The 22,734-nt window shown below is 48.2% G+C and overlaps 1 protein-coding gene across 1 annotated transcript in view; it reads left to right on the top strand.

The window, feature by feature from the left end:
- The window catches only part of LOC119179012 (uncharacterized), a 296,890-nt gene that overhangs the window by 258,550 nt on the left and 15,606 nt on the right, over positions 1-22,734 (top strand). The window lies entirely within an intron of this gene.

The following is a 22,734-nucleotide window of genomic DNA, read 5'->3' as shown; positions in this document are numbered from 1 at the left end:
AATGATATGATTGCTGCAGTTACCAATAGATGAAGCACGTGTCGGTTTCCCTTGTAAATTCCAATTTCCAGTCTGTCTAATCGGTTGGGTCGAATGCATTCACTTGGCATCCCGTTTTCACCACGTTTCGCTCGTGGCTGCACGCTATCGCGCGCCCATGGCATTCGTTGTCGTATACTCATCTCGGAAATGAACCCTTAGATGCGACAGCTTATGCACCTTACGAGTTTGAATTTGTTGCCGCTGCTCAAAAGAAGCCACGTCTATCAAAAGCAGATGCAACGCACTCTCTCTGGCATCCGACCTAGAGGTCACGTGCGGATGTCGTGCCCGAACAAGCACGCGATAGGCGTTTTTCTTTCTTCTTTTTTGACCAACGTTATTGTGGTGTACTACCTCATTCTGCGGGATGTTTTGGAAACGATGGCTTAGACATGGTAGAATAGATGAACACAATAAGTGAGCGAACGCATAGGAGCATTACTTTCGCTAGAGTGTCGAGAAATATACTGCTTATAGTGTGCTGAGCGCGGGCTAGGAGATGGCCCCGCAGCTGATGACTGCCGGCAGCGCCCGCATGGTGCGCTGTTCTGCGAGTGGGTGCATTTGCGTATGCCATATTTCCTTGCTCTCCGCAAGCGGTGTGAAGCGTGCAGGAGGCCGAGCCGGACGAGGCCAACTATTATTTTCCTGCATTTTCGGAGTGTTTGTTACATGATGCTTTATTGTATAAGAACTACTCGATTGCTTTCACAGTACTGGCGCTTTGAAATACCAAACGAAGATCATTTCGTGGCACACATTTCGCCATACACTACTGCCCGCAAAAAAAAAAAGAAAAAAAGACGCAGATCCCACGTAACTTGGGAATCAATGATATGCAAGGTGACTCAGTTGTAATTTTTTATTGAGTGAAACATTATTAAGTGGCGCTAAATATATTCAAGAAATTGGATAGTCAACACTGGAACCAGCATTGGCGTTTCATGAACATTTGGCTCTTCTTGCAAAGTATTTCGAAGACCCTAAGTTAAGGAGGTGATCGTGAGAGCACCCAGACGTAGGCGATTCGATAGATAGATAGATATATAGACAGACACACAGACAGACGGACAGACAGATGGGCGGCCGTATGGACGGACAGACGGATGGACGCACGGATGGACGCACGGATAGACAGACGGACGGACAAACGGACGGACAGACGGACGGACGGACGGACGTATGTATGTATGTATGTATGTATGTATGTATGTATGTATGTATGTATGTATGTATGTATGTATGTATGTATGTATGTATGTATGTATGTTTGAAATTTTGCCTAAAGGGCGATTTCATTCCCGACACCGTTCACCCTAATCCGAAAAGATAGTACGGTTGAGTCACTCTCAGAATGCTTTTCTCACACAATAGCCCTCGTATTCAGCCTTCTGTCTGACCTCTTGATCCAACTTTTTCATTCAGGAAACCCTGCTGGATCCGCTAGTGCGGAGAACAAGACACATTTTCCTTGTTCGACCGATAACCTCTTTGACTCAGCGGCACAATACACGTTTTTTCTTTGCATTGCCGCTTAGCTTTTAACATCTCAGGGTGTTGCAGTGTACATATGGCGCCGTCGAACTTCAAAGTAAATCAGATTGCAGCTGTCACACACTGATTTTAAACGTGGCGAGGCTCCTACAGCAACAGGACGAGAGGAATTTCGCGCGTTCGTGCACCCTCTCGACGCGCAGCGCCGCTTGTGGCATCTGAGTGCAGTCATCACATGCGCGGACAGCCTCTCTCGTACAAAATGCGTGCCCTCAGCACACTAGGCAGTATAGACACTGTACTTTCGCTTCCGCGGCTGTCGTCTACTTGATGCGCTGGCCGCTTAGACAAGAACGCATGCGAAACGCCGGCACATTAGCCCCGCATCTTGTTTTTATTCATGGGGGAAAAAATGAAAAAAAAAGATTCCCTTATTCCCTTATTCCCTTATTGCCACATTCCCTTATTCATGCCACATTCACACATTCCCTTATTGCGTCTCATTATTTATCTCAACTTTTATTAATCTCTTGAAGGAACACATTACATAAACTACGCATGTCATCGTAAACAATTTTCGCCATGTCACGCGCCATGTCACTGTTGGTAGCGTCAGAGCACAGTCGTCTACGTAGAGGACCAACATCACTGCTCTCCTGTGTACGCCGTTCATACGCGCACGTCATGCCCTCATTCTCTGGGCGCGCGGCCGCGAAAAGAAGGGGAAGCAGCGTTCATCTTGAAATTTGACCCATTTTCGTGGCGTGCAGCGTTGCAAATTTTGGCAGATGTTATCAGGTAATGGGCTAGCTCCATATAAGCTTTAACAAAGTGGGTCTCACTGCACCGGTTGCCGCGAAAAAAAAAAAAGTGCAGTTGTCATTATGCTAGTTGTCACAAAATTGACAAGTCGAGAAACAACGTGCCGTCGAACCAACGCTAGAGGGGTGTTTCTGCGCCCTAAAACGCGTATGATGTTGGCCTTTCTGCCAGGTAGCTTGAAAAGTTCTAATTCGATAATTTCAAAAATTGCACGTATTTAGATTTTGCACGCCTCATGCGTTGTAACTCGTGTGATGTTGCATGGTATGGGAATGGGCGAGGTTAATGTATTAGAATTCTCGGCAACACGTTTGCTGTACTAACCATCATCTTTTGATATTGATTTTCTTTGGTGCAGATGATAAAGCGTACCAGCCCCACTCAAGCAAAATCACAACTCGTGCGATGGCCACAAGAGCAGACACTACATAAAATAAACTATTTGATAGAGAAGAAGGCGTGCGACGCGAAGTAATTTAGAAGCATGATGCATTTAGCTGTCTCTGCTGCCAGTCAGCTTTTAAGCTTCCGATAGTTGGTGTTGCAGCCAAACAGAGCGCTATGGTAGCCTGTCGTAATTCGATTGTCGTCAGCACTATTGCATACCTGCCAACTCTTCCGAATCGTCCGGGGGACTCCCAAATGTTGGCCTAATCTCCTGATTGTACGACTGCTATCGTAATCTCTCGAAAAGTAGCCGATACATCAGAGGCTCTTTTAATCATGCGTGCACGCCAGCTTTTTCTGCTACGACAGTTGCGGGGCTGTTGTAGAACGCTCGCCACTATACTTATAGTTCATTGTAGCCACACCGTATAATACGGCTAAGTATATTACAGGCACTGTAGCACCGCCCATCTTTGCGAAGACCGGCGGCCGCAAGACCCGCCCACTCGCCACCGATTGTGTGTTTCTCCGAGTTCAGTTGGAAGGCCAATGGCAGTGTGCAAAGCAAAGAAGTACTTGCAAGTGCATTTGGGCTCATACACAACGAAGCTTCAGTGCTTTGTGACCTCGTGGAATGGTTGGATCCACGTGCGCCTGTGGTGTAAGCGCTTCGAACGGTGGCAAGGCTGACATACCATTTGCAGAAGCATCAGAACGTTGCGGACGGGTGTTCACGCTGTGGACGGGCAAAACAACATCGGGAGTTTCTTCAAAAAAAAAAAAAAACTGTGAAGACAATGTGATCCGCGCAGAATGCACAACTTGCCGCTAAGCTTAAGCGATCCCCATATCGCTTCGTGCGGCTACACGAAGCGATATGGATGCGGTCGTTCGAAAACAACTGCCATCGTCGGGGCAACGGCTTCATATGTGAAAAACACAATGGTAGAGGCCCTCTAACGCCGCAGAGGGTCGCAAATGTCACTGTCGCACTGATTTCCTTCAATATATATATATATATATAAATGGCAGGCATGGTGGTTGAGTGGCCGTAGCGTTGCATATAGTCCAGTAGATCCTCCGTGAGCGGTCACAACGTGGTTTATTTCGACGTTTCGGCCTAGAGTCTGGCCTTCATCAGGATTAAAGATACAGTTTGTTGGTGCTCAGCTTTATACAATCTCAAATCAGAGGGCAAGGAAAGACAACCCAAAACAATTCCAAGTGTAACTACTCTTCCTAAGTGTAGCTGTCGTCTGTTTTCTGTTTTATTTTACTACCCAATCAATTGTGCCATGCATGACATGCCCAACAGCAACCCTGTGCACAGCCGGGAGGCCCCCACTGCACGCGTAATCCAGAAGCGGGCAAGGAATTCGCATTGCGCCCGCTTGCACAGCCTACCGCAATACGGGGCACCCCTCTTTTTACGACGAAATGTTGACAGGGCTCGGAGTAGTTAGAGGCTTAGAACTTCCTAAAATGCCCGCTTACCAGCCTCTGCCACAATACAGGGCACCCCTCCTTCTACGACGAATTGTTTACGGGACTCCGAGTAGTTAAAGGCTTAGGACTTCCTGAAAAGCTCTTTTTTGCCCCACACCGAACCGCCAGTGCCAGGAGGGGCCGTCTGATCAGGAGGAATGCGTTAGTGAACGGAAACATACACAGACCGCTGACATCAGAAAGGTGAAGGGGAGAAGGGGAAGAGAGATGAAGGGGGAAGTGGAGGGAAGAGTGGAGGGGGGAGGTGGAAGGAAGAGTGGAAGGGGGGCACCCGAGGGGCGTCCACCGTATATTATTTTTCTCTTCTTCTCTTTTTTCTGCTTTTTCTTTTCTTTTTCTTTTTTTCTTTTCTGTCTTTTTTTCCTCTTTCTTTGCCCTCTGATTTGAGATTGTATAAAGCTGAGCACCAACAAACTGTATCTTTAATCCTGATGAAGGCCAGACTCTAGGCGGAAACGTCGAAATAAACCACGTTGTGACCGCTCACGGAGGATCTACTGGACTATATATATATATATATATACATATATATATATATATATATATATATATATATATATATATATATATATATATATATATATATATATATATATATATATATATATATATATATATATATATATATAATGTTGGTGTGTGCACACGCGTTCATTACCGGTGACACCGCTGTGACTAGGTATAGTAATCGACAAGTCACTTGATGTCAATTTGTCAGTTACCTCTGCAATGTCGCCGCGCTGGAGCAATCCCTTCCGTGCAGTCCTTCGCGAGGCGTTGTGTCGCGCGTGTCTGTTGATCGACCTTGCAAGCGGGAGATATTTGGCATGTGGTCGCTGCATCGAAAGACAGATCTTGCGAAACCAGTGTTCTTCCCGTGAGTGGCACGCAAACTATCATAATTTATTATCAGCCGCGCCCTGTCGTCTTCGCTCCTCCCGCCCTAGCCGCCGCGGCGTCGACCCTGAAACGAGCCGAGCGCTCGATCTGTTGCCGCCTCGCGTGCACCAGCAGCTGCGCATAAGGAAGAGAGAAGACGCCTTTGGATTGGCAGAGGTGCGCTCGCAGCTTCTTGTGGTGTATTGGAATGGGGCAGTTTGCTGTCTAGCGCCGAAAGCATGGCTCCACAGCACCTTCGGCTGTTTTTGCCATGACGGCCAACGCTGCCGGAGCATGGGTGGATGGATTGATTGATATAGCTGTACCCTTTGAATCGGGCGGCGGCTAACGCCACCTAGCCATAATGCTTAGTGAACCAAAAACTAAATTTATCTTTTTTTTCTTTGAATTGTGAAGTTGAGGACTGATACTTTGCAGTGAAGGGTTTAATTTTCACTCGTGCCTTGACTTTAGCCACCAATCACATAACCTCCTTCTAGTTAATTCTACCCGCTTAAAGTCTATTTTGCCCTCCCTGTCCCTAAACCACAGTGCTTTGAAAAACTCTGCGCCATCATCCTGAACTATAGGGAGAAGCCCATTACAGAACATTATCATGTGTTCGGCAGTTTCCTCGTCCTCTCCACATGCACTGCATACTGTGTCTACCCCTTCGTATTTGGCCCGGTATGTCTTGGTTCGCAATACTCCCGTCTTGGCCTCAAACAGTAGAGAACTCCTGCCGAGTATTATCATAGATCCTTTCCTTGGCAGTTTCCTGCTTAAAAGTTCGATAGATCTCTAGTGCGGACTTCTTAATCATGCCAATTCTCCACATATCGGTCTCCGTTTCCTTCACCTTCTTCTTAAGTGTTAGTTCTTTTTGGTTTGGCCCGCTGCTGTTTTCTAAGTATTTACCCGTCAATTTTCTGGTTCGCTTCCTCCATTTTGTATCGACATTCTTCATATACAAGTACCTGAATACCTTCCTAGCCCAACGCTCCTCCCCCATTTCTCTCAATCGCTTTTCAAATTGTATCTTGCTGCTAGCTTCCCTGCCCTCAAATGATTTCCATCCCATATCACCTTGTACTCCCTGATTTGGTGTATTCCCGTGAGCTCCTAAAGCAAGCCTACCTATTCCACGTTGCTTGATTTCTAATCTTGCTTGAACTTCTGATCTCATGCACAAGACCGCATTGCCGAACGTCAGCCCAGGAACCATGACCCCTTTCCATATTCCTCTCACAACATCATACCTATTGTAATTCCACAGTGCCCTATTTTTCATCACTGCTGCATTCCTGTTACCTTTAGTCGTCACGTATATTTCGTGTTCCCTCAGGTACTCGGTCCCATTGCTTATCCATACGCCCAGATAATTATACTTATCTGTTATCTCTAGCGTGACCTCCTGTGTCTTAAGCTCACTACCTTCATTACCATTAAAAATCATGACTGCTGATTTTTCCTTACTGAATCTGAAATCTAACCTATCTCCCTCATTACCACAGATGTCCATCGATCTCTGCAAATCTTCCTTGCTGTCAGCCATTAGCACTATATCATCTGCGCACATCAATGCTGGTAGTGCCTGTTCAATGAGTTTTCCTTGTTTGACGAAAAAGAGGTTGAAGCCAAGTCCACTTCCCTCTAATTTGACCTCTAATCCTTGTAGGTACATCATGAATAACACGGCTGACAGGGGACACCCCTGCCTAAGCCCCCGTTTTACCTCTGTGGACTTGGATACCTGCTTTTCCCACTTTATAACTACCTTGTTACTTTTATATATATCCTTTAAAAGATTAGTGACTCCAGCTTCCACGCCTAGTGTGTCTAGTATATTCCCCACATGTCCTCGTGAACCACGCTATCGTACGCTCCCTTGATATGCAAAAATGCTTGCCACAGGGGCCTGTGTTCCTTTTCTGCTATTTCGATGCGCTGCGTCAGTGAGAACAGATTGTCTTCCAACCTCCTGTGTTTCCGAAACCCATTCTGCAGTTCCCCCAGCACCCCCAGCACCCCCTCATCCTCTATCCATACCTGCAGTCTTTCCTTTATAATCTCCATCGCCAGCCTGTAAACCACTGATGTCACTGTTATAGGACGGTAGTTGGTTATGTCAGCTTTGTGCCCCTTTCCTTTATAGATCATGCTCATCCTGCTAAGTTTCCATCCATCTGGGACTCCACCATCGATAATTGTTTTGCTCACTGCCTCTCTCAAAGTCTGTTTAGACTTCGGACCCAATGTCTTTATCAGCATAATTGGAATGCCATCTGGGCCTGTCGATGTACTACCAAGAACACTCTTCTCAGCCCTTTTTCACTCTCGTTGTGAAAATGAAGCCGTTGTGCCACTTGATCCATCCTTGTCTATTGTGGTGCATAAGGCACTTCTTTGTTGAAATTTTTCTGTCACCCTTGTTCCTATATATTGAATAGCTTCGTCCCATTCTAGCCTAGCACCTTGATCTGTAGTTATAAACCTCTGTTTTAGGCTTGTCTCATTTCTACGGGAATTTAGATGGTTCCAAAATTTCGCAGCTGCCTTTCTATCCTTTTTATGTACTTCTGCCAGCCACTGAGCCCCCTTCTAATTTTTTCATGGATCAGAAGGGATGCTTCCCTTCTAGAGCTTAGAAAGATGTCCCATTCTTCTTCAACATCATCTGTCGGTTCACCCCGCTGCTTAGCATGTCTGTGTTCCCTAGAGGCTTCCTGACGTTTTGCTATGGCTCTCTTAACTTTCTCATCCCACCAACTCTTGGGTTTGTGTCTTCTTTTCCGGAGTGACTTGTCACGTGTCTTAGCAAGCTCTAGCTCAAACAGTCTAATTAGATTCATTTCAGAGCGTTCCTTTTATAACAGGGCACACCGTACTACTGTGGCGCCACCTGTTGGCGCCCCCTGAAGAAACTTATGAGAAGCTAAGAGATAAGCCCTCCGAGATTCGTAGTTGTAGTTGCCGCAATGATCGTGCAATGTATAAAACTATTGGTAAAATCTATAAAGAAGTATAACGGTATTCGACATTGAGCGCTCTAATTTTTTTTTTTTACGTTGCGACTGCTTTTTTTTCTGGCTCGTCCTGGTGAGGGGTCGTCGTGGAAATCACTTGATGATGTTCACGCTGTCCTTTCGGACATCCTTCTTTGTTTCGTCGCAATAACTCAGATTAGTCTGACAGCTAGGCAGGCGTACATATGCATGGAATGAACAGCGATGTGCTTTTTTCAATTCCTTATGCAATTAAAACAGTAAGCAAGCAGACTGCCGGGGTCTCTAAGCTCATACGACGCAGGAGCAGCTGCATTATATTGTTAATGCGCAGAAATGTGTTGGATGTGTTTTAATATTGCAAACGATTTCAGTTTTAATCGTGTGATGTGGCTATCTTACAAAAGAACTGCAGAAAGTTTTGCCATGCAAATTAAAAAAAACTCTGCGCGTTGATGTTGGTGCCCTTCCGGTGGCGTATATATGCACACACACACACGCACGCACACACACACACACACACACACACACACACACACACACACACACATATATATATATATATATATATATATATATATATATATATATATATATATATATATATATATATATATATATATATATATACTGTAATAAGCGAGACAGACACAACACCCGTTCGTTGGACAAGCTGTTCTATTCTGTCTGCGTTCTTCTCTTCTTTGCTCTAGCTACCCACGTGCCGAAGCGCCAGCGTGTTTCTTAGTCATGACACTTGGTCATGACTGCACACGCGCGGAGCTGGCGGCAAAGTCTCTGGTGGGCGGGCTTGGCTGCATTGTGGTGGTCAGCCTGGACCACAATGCAACATGGTGCGACGGTCTGGGGGAAGCGTCTCTGGTGGACGGTACTGGCTGCCTCGAGCTGGTCGCTCTTTTGCACACCACGATGTCTCTTGAAAAAGTGCTGTGGACTCAGGTGGCCGGCGCTGGCTGCCCCGTTGCGGCCGACGCTCTCTGCCGTGCCGCAATTTGGCCCCGGTATCTGCGAAAGGTAGATTTGGCAGTCGATATACTGGCTGCATCTCGGAGGTCGGCCTTGGCCACGCTGACTGGGTGCTAGAGTCTTTCACGAGTCTAACGGGAGGTCGAGACTGGCTGCATCGTTGTGGTCGGTCTCGGCCATGCAGAGACTCTCTGTGGGAAGCAGCTAACATGCACCTGACAGCGTGCTTCGAACGGGCCGCAAAATCAGCGGCAGACGTTGAACTCCGGGCGAGGGTAGCCGAAAGAGTATCCCAAAAGACGCGCTGGGTACCTTGGCTTGTGTCGAGAATGGGTACGCAACTTCTGAGATGTGTGGCAGAGAACATAATTTACGGCAGGTTTTGGCATCTGTGGCAGGACATTTTGTGAAGCTGTCATCGTATTGGCTGCTGTCTGCATCAGCGGCAGACGTTGAACTCCGGGCGAGGGTAGCCGAAAGAGTATCCCAAAAGACGCGCTGGGTACCTTGGCTTGTGTCGAGAATGGGTACGCAACTTCTGAGATGTGTGGCAGAGAACATAATTTACGGCAGGTTTTGGCATCTGTGGCAGGACATTTTGTGAAGCTGTCATCGTATTGGCTGCTGTCTGCATCTTGAGCGCCAACTTTCTTCTCATGATCTTGGTCAGTGAGACCAGCAGTGGTTACCTCGGGCTCTAACGGTGCCGTGACCATTGGCGGTTCAAGCATATGCGATGCTGGTGTCTCCACTTGCCTCAGTAAAGGTGATATTGGGGCTGGCTTCTCTAACTGATCTGTATGAGGACTGGTGTCAACCTCTTCCACTGACATAATGGCGTCGCGTACCGGCGCGGGTATTGAGAGCAGCAGTGGCGTGTCGCACCTGCGTCTGACGTCATTTGTAGGACAGGCGGAGAAGCTTTCTGCCGCGCGGCTAGAGGGCTCTGAGGAACCTTCGAGCTGTTGCTACGCTTCAGCTCGGTGTGCGAATGGGGGTGCGTCGGTGAAGGGCAATGCAGCATAGTCAAGGTGATTCTCTGCGGCTGTTTTGTTGGAGCAACGCCCTTCAAGAGGTCCGACTTCGGTAGCGGCCTCTGGCCGCAGTGAACTTGCTTCGGGTATCGACAAAGTGTCTAACTTCTCGTGTGGTAAGCTGCAGCGCACAGCTGCCGCCTCGAGGTGGAAAGCCTCTGGGGCTTGCTCCTCGATACCGGCCAGGTTGGACGGGGTGGTGGTGGAGAGGTGGTAAGGATTACGACCAAAAGCAGCTATGAGCTTGCAGCTCCACTCCGCCCATGACTGCTGCATGCTTCCAGCCTTCATACCGGTGCCACGCCGCTGCACCTTCCCGAAGACGGTCTACAGCCACGGTCCATTTCTGAGATTCCGTCCAGGCCTCGCGCATTGCTATCGCGTTGACCGTTGCCACCCAGCTGTCGGCGTCGTTCCGGACCCCGTGGAATTCCGGTAGTTCGTAGACGGCTGGTGATTGTGAGGTAGCAGGTGGCAACGCAGAGATCACCGACGCGATGCAGTTGAGCTGATGTGAGAGCTCGATCAGAGAAGACCGAAGCTCCCTGCGTTGCTCCGGTGTGCTTGCCTCTAGGTCGTACGAGGCAGCTGCATCCAACACTGCGTTAATGTCACACAATGCTGGCAACATTGTAGGAGCTCGCTCGGCGATCAACGCTGTCAGTTTGTTAGTCTCGGCGCGGAGCAGTGCGATGGTACGCCGCAGCTCCACGGCACTGTCGCACGAGGCTTCTGACCCGCTTTGGTTCGCGTCCGTGAAGTACGTGGTTCTAGTAGTACTCACGGTGGTGCACGCACGTCCAAGGAAGCATGAACAGCGTTTCTTGGCGGCTCATGTGTTGGAAGAGTACCGGACAGGGAATGCAGGCCGTGGGAAGCTTGAACAGCATTCCCAAAGGACAGGAGCCACTGCGTATTACGGCCGGGAAGTGGTAGCATAGTGTCCATTGGGTGATGCCCTGGTACCACGGATGCCCTTGTGAGGATGCCCTTGTGAAATGGTACCGGTAATGTGTACTGCAGCCGCCGAGGAGGCCTTGACGCCGTCCTCAAGCGGCGCTTATCACGGCTGTCCTGGATGACGGAGCCGGGACGTAAGACTTCATCTTCGTCGGCTGCGCCATTGTAATAAGCGAGACAGACACAACACCCGTTCGTCGGGCAAGCTGTTCTATTCTGTCTTCGTTCTTCTCTTCTTTGCTCTAGCTACCCACGTGCCGAAGCAAGCGCCAGCGTCTTTCTTGGTCATGAGAAATATATATATATATATATATATATATATATATATATATATATATATATATATATATATATATATATATATATATATATATAGCCGCTATGGCTACAGATGGCGCTGACTGACACTCCCACGTTAAAGTTCACATAGATACCCAATAAGGTGACTGGGAGGATAGCCGCCGTGGTATCTCAGTGGTAGAGCATCGAACGCGTTATTCGAAGGTCGCAGGTTTGGTACCTGTTCACGGTAGGTTGATTTTTCACCCACTTTTCTTTCTTATTTGCATTACATTGGTTTTAATAACTTCCCCTATACATTCCTTGGCATTATTGTCTGTTAGATCTCCTTATATATATATATATATATGTGTGTGTGTGTTTGTGTGTGTGTGTGTGTGTGTGTGTGTGTGTGTGTGTGTGTGTGTGTGTGAAAAAGAATGTGTTCTTGGATCCAGTGGAACAAATACCAAAAAGTTCTCGTTTTGCGCGTCCTCCACTTCTTGATATATATATATATATATATATATATATATATATATATATATATAGATAGATAGATAGAGAGAGAGAGAGAGAGCAAACGTACAAATTTGTTACCGTTGTACATGTGCATGTGATGTACGTCCTGTCGTGGGCCTGCCGTATATCCGCGGTTACTTGGGACTGCACTTGTGGTTGCTGACCCGCAAGGCGGGAGGTTCGGCGGCCACATTTTCTATTGAAGTGAATGCGCGTGAGGACCGTGTGCTTAGGTTCACGTTAAAGAACCTCATGTGTTTGGAATTTCCGGAGCCTTCCACTCATAATCATATATCCTGGCTTTGGGATGTTACACCCCGACGATTATTATTATTCAGAACGACAAGCTTGGCGAGTTGACCCAGCTTGCCGTGGAAATGCAGTGCCGTAGCCAGAAATTTCTCCGTGATTGATGGAAGTTCGGGAATGCTGGCAGGCCGTTTCGCAACTGCACTAAGCTTAATACGTGGTTAGGGCCAGGTAAGCAAGGTCCTTCAGAAGGACTCTGCCCTTGACCTGTCCCGCTTTCTAGCGTGTCCTTTATTTTTTACATGCAAATTTGGGTGAGTGTGTCGACATTCGAGTTGTACGAGCCTCTGTCCCTTCTCTGACTCACGCTGTTAATATCAACAGTACCTCCCCGTGCTCGTTTAAGAACAATGCGACGTCGAACTTGTTCCGGAGATCGCCACAGTACGGCGCCTTATACCGCTGTACGCAGTTTTGCGAATGTTTTGACATCTGGCCATAAGATTCCACGCTGTGTCCATTTTCCCCTTTTCTCTCTCTGTAAATACATGGCAAAACATTTCTTTCGGTTGAGCAATGTCAGCATGAGAGTTTAAAACGGGACCTTGCTTCGAAGCCACAACGAGCTGCGGTTTCCTTGTCCACTTGTGATTTAACTTTTTTTTTTCTTAATAACCACTTGCGTCTTCTATACTCCCTCGCTTTGTGTTTGTTGTGGTTGGCGGGCCACCTGGCGTGGCCTCAATATGGTGCTTATCGTCTTGGGCCCGCTGAAGCCGTGCCATTTTCGTTTTTTTTTTTTTTTGAACCGACTACCGGAAGACGTAATTTGAGGCGAAACGGCGCGCCTCGGAAGAAACGTTGTTCGCGATTAGCCTTCGGTTGCGAAGCTCTTTTTGTATGTGCACGTCCATCCTACCTTTGTCCAACAGTTGCGTTTTGCCGAAGGCGAACTTCGCGTTTCGTATTGCCGTGTGGCGAATGTCCTCGGAGTCTTCGTTGGCGTCCACAACTGAAAAAAAGCAGCGGATGCGTTGGCTGAGTTAATTCAAAGGCGTTGCGGTCTTCGGATTCGCGGTACAGAAAACGTAGGGACTGAACGCGGCGACACGCACACCGCGACTGATAGCCATAAATGTAATGGCGACTGCCTATCTATACGATAACTTATTGTTATTGTTTAGTCGAGACTTTCATGGCAACGCAGCGTGTTCGTTATGGTTGATGTTGCTCTAAAAACGTGCATTTCAATGTCAACACTGATTTTTGGCGGGCTAGTTCATGGTGAGCCTGCTGTTGCACGCTCAGTATTTCTGGCAATTCTTATTGCCGCGTCTGCGCCCTCCTTCTTTGAGCACATTGCTGTATATTTGATGCATATACATTTGTCAACATAGTTAAGCGCCTGTCTAAGCAAAGACTAGATGGAAGAAAATGTGTGCGCTATCGAAATTCGAAAACATGAGCTGTAATATATATATATATATATATATATATATATATATATATATATATATATATATATATATATATATATATATATATATATATATATATATATATATATATAGCCTCTATGGCTACAGATGGGTGAAGTTAGGCACATGCTCACGGAAAGACCACGCGGTCGTTTTCCCAACCTTCTACCTGGTTCCTCAGACGCGCAAACATCGCCAATGCTTAACTCTCCGCTGCATAAAAGAATTTAATCCACTATTGATGACCCAGATGCATTTAATACTTTGTACCGCATGCGTACTTTGCAGACTGACTTGGTATTAAGCTCAGCAGTTCCACAAAGACAGAGGCATTCACAATCAGCATCTTGTGAAGAAAAGTCTTCTGCAGAAGCGTCTAGTGTTCATCAATCACTAGATTGAAGCGACATCAATCCAGTATACAACCTCACTGCCAACACTGAAAACAAAAAGCGCAGATGCGACTTCTGATGACACAAGTACTCTTCAGGCAACCACCAACAATGAGCGGTTTATAAATACAGAAGATTCGAGTGCACGAAGCCCCCCACATTGTCTTGCGCCAGAAACAGCTGCATTGGTTGGCGTCGTAGAAGCCTGCGGAGGACTTCCTAAGAATCCTGGCACATTACGATCAATGTCACACCACAAACAAGTCGACGAAACCAAGAAACTACAACGTCAACGTATACTTCAACATTGTCAACGACGAAAAAAAACTTCATCGAAACCGCTCTTAGGGCTCAAAGAACACTACAAAAAGGCCCGTCGTCGTGGATACATTCTCCACTAGAGAATAAAAATGCGCCTTCGGTCAAAACATCTGCGACATAGCAATAGAAAAATCCCCCAAAAGCCACAAAAGCACCCCTTGTACTCGGCAGAATCACAGGCAGCGCCCAATCAACCTCGATCAACGCGCACGCAAGCTGCCTGCACGGCCTGTGTATCACTCACGACGAGGAATTCGATGCCTGCTATATCGGAACTGTCGATTCTGCATTATGTGCGAACCTCGTTCGTTCTTCACAAGAATGCCAGCTGTTATTACCCCTATCTCCACGTCCAAAGCATTTCTGTGTTATCCAGGATGCAACCACCAGCCTCACACACCAGAACGTGCGTTAACCGGACTGCTACACTCGCCTGAAGTCTTTGAAAGTTTACGGAATTCCCCTGGAGCATAGAACCAATTGTGAATTTTGACATTTGTGGCTCTTTAACCTCTCCTTGTTTACTTTTTCTTGTTCGTAATCCATGCCTTCTTTCGGGGAGAGGGGGAATCGTGTGAAGTATGAAGCGATGGTTGGTAGAGGCAGAGGAAGAAGAAGTGCTTTTGGAATAAACATGGCGTATGAGCCAGGCCACTCCTAGCGTCACACACACACACTATATATATATATATATATATATATATATAGCAGTAAGCAGCGTCCGGTCAAGCGCAGCAAGCACGAGCTTATGCTGATGGCGATGCCCCTGAGGCGCCGAGAAATGCCGCTGAAGCTTCACTTCTTCACTAATATATATATATATATATATATATATATATATATATATATATATATATATATATATATTGTGGGCGTTTGTTACTTTTATCATCACCCCTGACTGATCACAATCGCCATCATCAGCTTGTCTCTTTGTCCTCATTGCCACTCTGGGTCATAATCATCGTCATCGTCTGTGTACTGGCTCTGCCCGTTCGTTTTGCGAGGTCTTTCCTCAAATAAACGCTGACGCAGCCAAGACTACCAAGACTTCATACGTGGTGGAGGTGGATTCGGTCCTTTGACCTCCCACAGCCAGCTACACCCCTAGAGCTTCGTTCAGGCCGCCGCTTGCGCCCACAGTCAGGCAGCATGTTCCAGAGCGAGCCTGCCGGCACTGATGTCATTAACCACGCACCGCCGCAAGCTGCCCCTCCTGCTTACATACACGGACATCAGCGGAAACCCCCGCTCTTCGCTGGTCTTCGGGGAGAAGACGTAGAAGACTGGCTTGATGACTACGACCGCGTAAGTGCCGCTAATAGGTGGAACGAGGCCGCCAAACTGCGTTACGTGCCTTTTTATCTGATCGGAGTCGCGAAGACATGGTATTTTAACCACGTCGTTGACTTACCCGACTGGGCTACCTTCCAGCAGCAGCTGCGACACGTCTTTGGGACACCAGACATTCGATCCGCCGTCGCGAAGAGAACACTCGGTACTCGCCGACATCCCGGTGAATCGTACACTTCATACATCGAGGGTGTCCTCGCACTCTGCCGGCGTGTCAATCAATCCATGCCGGAATCGGACAAAGTGCGCCATATATTGAAAGGCATTGGGCCTGTTGGCTTTAATGCCCTCGCTGTGCAAAACCCAGCTACCATCGCTGATGTCGTGACGACATGCCAGCGCCTTGATGCTCTGGACTCTGTTCGCCTTCAACCGGACATTGGCGACCACCACTCCACGTCAGATGGCCATCTGCGTGACCTCATCCGGGACTATATATACGCGAAGAATTGCGGTCCATGGGCTTCACACCTTCTACACCGCGACCTACACAGCCTTCGGGAATGCCCTTACGTGACATAATCAGGGAGGAACTTACATCCCTGACTGGCTCTGCGCCCGTACAGCCACCTGCTTCTCACCCTATATCCGCGTACCCTCAAGTTGCTGCCGTGCCTCCCACCGACGCCCACGCGACAGTGCCGCGTCCATCCGACGCGTCAGTTGCTGCCGCTGCCCCGGTGAACTACCATTCCGTGCCCCTTGACCCTTCGGCCCACCTGACCGCGCTATCTCCAGGTGCCCCGAATGCCTTCTATTCCGAACCGTGGCGCTTGTCTCGCCCTGTATGCTACTACGGTGGCTATCGCGGCCACGTATCTCGTTTCTGCCGAAAGCGCCAGCAAGATGAGCGTCGAAACGACGTGCGTGAACGGCATTTGTACACCGGGGCGTCTTATCAAGGTCCGCGTTATTCGTCTCCCCCGCACCGGTCTCCATCTCCTCCTGCATCGACTGCACCACGAAACAGCCGAAACACGAGACGCCGCTCGCCTTCGCCCTTCCGCCGTTCCACTTCTCCACTTCGGCCCGCCTCATTCACCTCTGATATTCATTCGGAAAAGTAAGTGATGCAGTTTGTGGAGGAAAAACTGCATTCGCAATTAGAACTGAAATTCCTCCATCAGGCCCGTGTAACATGGTTTCTGTGGAAGTGGAAGGAGTGCGAGCCTATGCTTTGGTGGACACAGGTGCGACATTGTCTGTGATACGTGCTGATTTGTGTGAACATTTAAGGAAAGTAATGACGCCTTACGATGGCCCCACGTTAGTTGCTGCCCAGGGGAACGTCATTCGCCCTTCCGCGTTTTGTACTGTGCGTGTTTTCATGGACGGCATCCGCCATCATGTCCAGTTTGCTGTCCTGTCCCGCTGCTCTCACCAACTAATTTTAGGGTGGGATTTTCTATCATCTGCTTCCGCGGCAATTTGTTGTGGACAACGCGTCGTTCACCTCGCTGACACTGACTACATGCTTGATGACGACAATGAGAAGCCACTTCGTCTGGTCGCTTCGAGAGACATCGAACTGCCGCCACTACAAGAGCAAATTGTCAGCATAACGTCCAGTGACATCTATCACGGGGATGTATTGGTCTCACCCTCACCACTTTGCGTTCGCAAAGATGAGGGTGCGACCGGACGGAACGACACCGGACGGAAGAAATCTTCCGTCCGGTGTCGTTCGTTTTTGCAATGGCTCGGCCCTTGTCATCGCTGTCAACTCTACACCGGAGAAGATCTTACTGCCACAGGGCACTACTGTGGCCCGTGTTGCTGACTTCGAGCCAGTATTTGTCACGCCACTTCAGGCCATTGCATCCAAAGAACCTTGCCTCGGTGAGCATGTTTCTTCCTCCGCCTTTACCACCGCTATCAGCAGCGAATTGACATATTCACAGAGGCAGCAGCTGCTCGCATTGTTACAGAAACATGCAAATTCTTTCGATATTTGCTCGTCTAAGCTGGGCCGCGCTAATACTACAGCACATCGAATTCAAACTGTTGGGACATCTATCGTACACCGCCGACCCTACCGCGTGTCTCTAACTGAAAGAAAAATCATAGAAGAAAACGTTGCGGACATGCTTAAACGGGAAGTCATCCGTCCCTCATCTAGCCCTTGGTCGTCTTCTATTGTTTTGGTCCATAAAAAGGATGGCTCTGTGTGGTTTTGCGTGGACTACCGGGCGCTCAATAAGATCACACGCAAGAACGTGTACCCTATGCCACGCATTGACGACGCCCTTGATTCCCTACAAGGCGCGGAATTCTTTTCAAGCATCGACTTGCGTTCTGGGTACTGGCAGGTGACCATGCATGAAGACGATAAGGAGAAAACGGCATTTGCAGCCCCCAACGGGCTATATGAATTCAACGTAATGCCTTTCAGGCTCTGCAACTCACCCGCGACTTTTGAGCGCATGATAGATACCGTGCTGCGTGGCCTGAAATAGAAAAGTTGCCTTTGCTACCTGGACGACATTATTCTCTTTTCGTCAACGTTCCCTCAGCACCCAGAACGATTGGATCAAGTTTTGACGTGCCTTGCCGGCGCCGGGCTTCAAATAAACACTAAGAATTGCTCTTTCGCTAGCAAATCTATCAAGGTCTTAGGAGACACGTCGTTAGCAAAGATGGCATCCGGCCCGACCCTGACAAGATTTCTGCAGTCCTTCACTTTCCGCGTCCCGAAAAACCAAAGGAGCGTCGCAGTTTCCTTGGCCTCGCCTCCTATTTTCGCCGGTTTATCCAGAACTTCGCTTCTATTGCTGCTCCATTACACCAACTACTTGCTTCCAACGTCCCCTTTCTGTGGTCTCAAGGATGTCAAACGGCATTCGACCTGTTGAAGCGGGCACTCACGTCTGAACTTCTGCTCTGCCACTTTGACAAAGCCGTACCGACTATCCTCCATACCGACGCTAGCGGCCTTGGTATAGGAGCCGTTCTTCAACAACGCGACAAGTCTTCCCTAGAGAAAGTTGTTGCATATGCCAGTCGCGTACTCACCCCTGCCGAAAAGAACTACACTATAACTGAGCAAGAGTGTTTGGCTGTGGTTTGGTCGGTCCAGAAGTTCCGTCCCTATCTTCACGGCCGTCACTTCACAATCGTTACGGACCACCGTGCCTTATGCTGGCTTTCTACACTGAAGAACTTGTCCGGACGCTTGGGTCGGTGGATACTACGCTTGCAGGAGTACGACTTTGACATAACTTACAAGTCGGGCAGAAAACATCAAGACGCCGACGCTTTATCTCGTTGCCCGCTTCCAACTACCCATATCAGCGTTGGTGAGAACTCAACCGCCACATCTAACAAAGTTCATACGCTCGCATCAATAAGGCAACCCTCTTCGGACGACCAGCCAACATTTATCTCCCACCAGTGGTCCGATTCATACTGCAGACGCATGATGGACCACCTTTCGGGAGTTTCTCATCCACCCAACGCGCGACTCCGTCGTCAGCTCCTGCACGTTAAGCTGGATAATGGGGTTCTCTACCGCCACGTCTATCACCCTGACGGTCAGCGCTGGGTTCCTGTACTGCCACGCTCTCTTCGACTTCAGGTGCTCGAAGCCTTCCACGACGATTTGACTGCTGGTCATCTTGGTTTTAAAAAAAATCTTGACCGCATTCGATGTCGTTATTACTGGCCTGGCCTTTCTTCTAGTGTAGCGCGGTACGTCGGCTCCTGCTACCCATGCCAGCGTCGTAAACTCCCCACATCTGCACCTGCTGGACCTCTACAGCCACTTCCGTGCCCTTCAATGCCGTTCGAGGTTGTAGGTGTTGACCTTTACGGGCTTCTCTCCGTCACATCTGCTGGCAAACGATAGATAGTGACCGCCGTGGACCACCTGACACGCTACGCTGAGACTTCCTCTGTTATTACAGGCTCAGCTGTGGAAGTTGCAGACTTTATTCTTCACGCAATAATACTGCGTCATGGGGCTCCTCGTGTACTGCTTAGTGACCGCGGCAAAGTGTTCCTGTCACAAATGGTAAATGAAGTACTGTGCGCTTCTGGAACTACTCACAAAACAGCTTCAAGCTACCACCCTCAGACAAATGGTCTCACAAAAAGATTTCACTGAACCCTTGCTGACATGATAGCCGTTTACGTCCAACCCGACCACAAAAACTGGGATACTCTTTTACCATTCCTGACATTCGCTTACAACACCGCCGTTCAGCAAACAGCTTGCTACTCACCGTTTTACCTCGTGTACGGACGCACCCCAACTACCTTTCTCGACGTCTTTTTCTTTAACAGCCATGGGAATTCATGCCAGTCTTCTAGCGAAGAATACATTTCCCGCCTGGCCCAGTCTCGCCATCAGGCTCGCATCAATACTGAAGCGAGACAGCACGAGCGGAAGATCATCTATGATGAATCCCACCGCGTTGTGTCTTTCTAACCTGGTGACGAGGTGCTGCTTTTGACACCTATTCGCACTCCTGGTCTTTGTGACAAATTCCAACCACGCTTCATTGGGCCATACACTGTTTTAGAACAGACTTCGCCAGTTAATTATCGTGTCACACCACTCGTCACCCCAACAGACCGCCGCTACCGCAGCACAGAGATTGTCCACGTTTGTCGCATGAAACCTTTCACGCGACGTTCCCCGTCACTTCGACTTACGGCGGCCAGGGTGTCCGCTTCCAAGGGGGGGGGGGGGGGAATTATTGTCCTCATTGCCACTCTGGGTCATCATCATCGTCATCGTCTGTGTACTGGCTCTGCCCGTTCGTTTTGCGAGGTCTTTCCTCAAATAAACAGACTTCATTATATATATATATATATATATATATATATATATATATATATATATATATATATATATATATATATATATTAGAGTGGTAAAACTATCCGAGGTTATACGCACGAAGATTAAACCATCACTGTCCTATATGGTGCAACCGTGTGGTTACAGTGGGGCGAGTTTTGTCGGAAGCGGCCCGGCTCGAGGGTGACGCGTGGTGCTGTCGGAATGCAGCGCTCCTTCCGGTCGAGGAGAATGGCGGCGGGCAGATGTGACCCGGCGGCGGACGTAATCGGTGCCAGGCTGCTTCGATCGCCGACAGGGCGCGCTCTCCATTCTCGCGGCCCTTTGTTTCCGTGCGGGCGCGCTGGCCCCTTCCGGTTCTGCTGGGCCGCCACTCCTCGCTAATGACCGATCTCGCCCTCCCCCCCTCTCCGTGTCTGGTGCGGGATAATCTTCTGCGGCGTGCCCCGATCTCCAGACAGGTGGAGTGTGTATCCTCTTGATCCGAGCAGGGCCGAAAGACAGAAGCCGTCGCACACTTCGGGGAAAACCGACGAATCGGTACACACTTAACAGTGGGTATGATACAAAGCAGCCTGTCTTTGTCGACCATGGAATGGTCGAGTAGAAATCACGTTTGCAAAAACAAATTATGCCGCGTGATAGCGCGGACAGTGCTCGAAAATTCGGACGTGATCGGCAACGCGTTTCCGTGTTTCCTTCTGAACCTTTGTCGCTACCGCGTTTGCTTGTCGATCATCGTTATCCTGCACTATGGTGAATTTCTGTCCCGATGATTGTTATCTGTGTGTTGCTCGTCGCTAACGTCGGCGAAGCAAATCGTGAGTTCATTATTATTAACCATGTGTCTGAATGGAAATGTAACCTGCTTCTTCGGTGCGTTGTGGAGCAAGCTGCTCCAGGCCTGAGCCTGCAAATTATCTGCTACAGAGCGATTCAAGACAGAAGTGAAAATTTAGTTAGGGTAGGCCGAAGACACCGTCAGGGCCCACAGGGTCATGGCCATCGTCTAGGTTGGGTCCTCACCTCCTCTGAAATGGAGGGGGAATCTTTCTGCCAAGTTAATAAAGAATAAAGTTACCTTTCTTTTCTCCCATTGACATTTATTCGGGCTATTCGAGGCATGTGTTGGCCTCTCTCTCTGTCACTTCGGTTCTTGCTGTCTTTGTCATTCCAGCTTCTGCCGTGACATGTGATCATTGCGACACACCCACCGAAGGTGTGGTGCTTGCAGCAGTGATAGGCTCATTTCTGCTGAAGAGCATAGGTCAGCAAAAATTGCGAAGCTCACTCAAATTCACACATGGAATATATTTCGCACTTGGAGCTTCGAACTCGGACTCACCGAACTGAACCCGCACTCACGAAAATTTTCTTCAACCTGACTCACTCAGACTCATGGTTCGATCTGAGTCATACTTAGTCCGAGTGATGAGTTGCCTCATGAATCCGTTAGCGTAGAATGAGCTTTTTCAAACATGCATGTCAATGCTCTCTAGCACAAGTATATCACGTAATCATCGTCGTTCTTATTGGCGCCTTTTCCGAATGCGAGTTATATAAGTGGCACCAAACCAGTAAGAACATTATTCTTGGAAGAGAGAACATAATATATATTCATCACGAATTTCCCTGGAAGAGTTTGGGGGGTGGAAGCCCAGGCACCCCATATGTGAATAATCTGATCAATGAATATTTAAATTGTGTATGAACAATACTGATTTAGAATACGTATGAGTATACGTATGAGTAGATGCAAGTATAAACGTGAATCCTAGCAGGTTGATAGTTAAATGATGAATATGTATACATATACATCCATAGGCCGGCAAAAAAAAAGTGGAACTCACGTACTTGAACTCACTCAATAAATACGTCTTGCGCCTAATTTGGACTCACATCACGGACTCACGAAATTTACTCTGAGCTGGACGTGGACGCACGCTTGCGAAACTTTCCTTCAATCGAACTCACCAAAATATTACAGTGGACTGACTCAGCAGACTCGATCCGAGTGAGTTGGCGCATGTGTGAGTTCGCTGCTCAAGATAAAGACGATTTCTTTCTTGGTCAGTAAGTTGCCCTTTCAAAAAACTGATAGCACCATTGCCGTTACAACAAAATGCTTTGCAAGCGAAAAAACACGCAGGTAATTCCCGCCTTTTATCTCTTGTACAATTAGTTATCACAAGCGACAGTTGTGCGTTTCTATCGCTTAAACGG

Source organism: Rhipicephalus microplus, chromosome 7 (assembly GCF_043290135.1).
Source record: "Rhipicephalus microplus isolate Deutch F79 chromosome 7, USDA_Rmic, whole genome shotgun sequence".
In the NCBI taxonomy this organism is placed as follows: Eukaryota; Metazoa; Arthropoda; class Arachnida; order Ixodida; family Ixodidae; genus Rhipicephalus; species Rhipicephalus microplus.
Note: the sequence above shows the minus strand (reverse complement) of the source record. Positions and strands in the feature narration are given on the sequence as shown.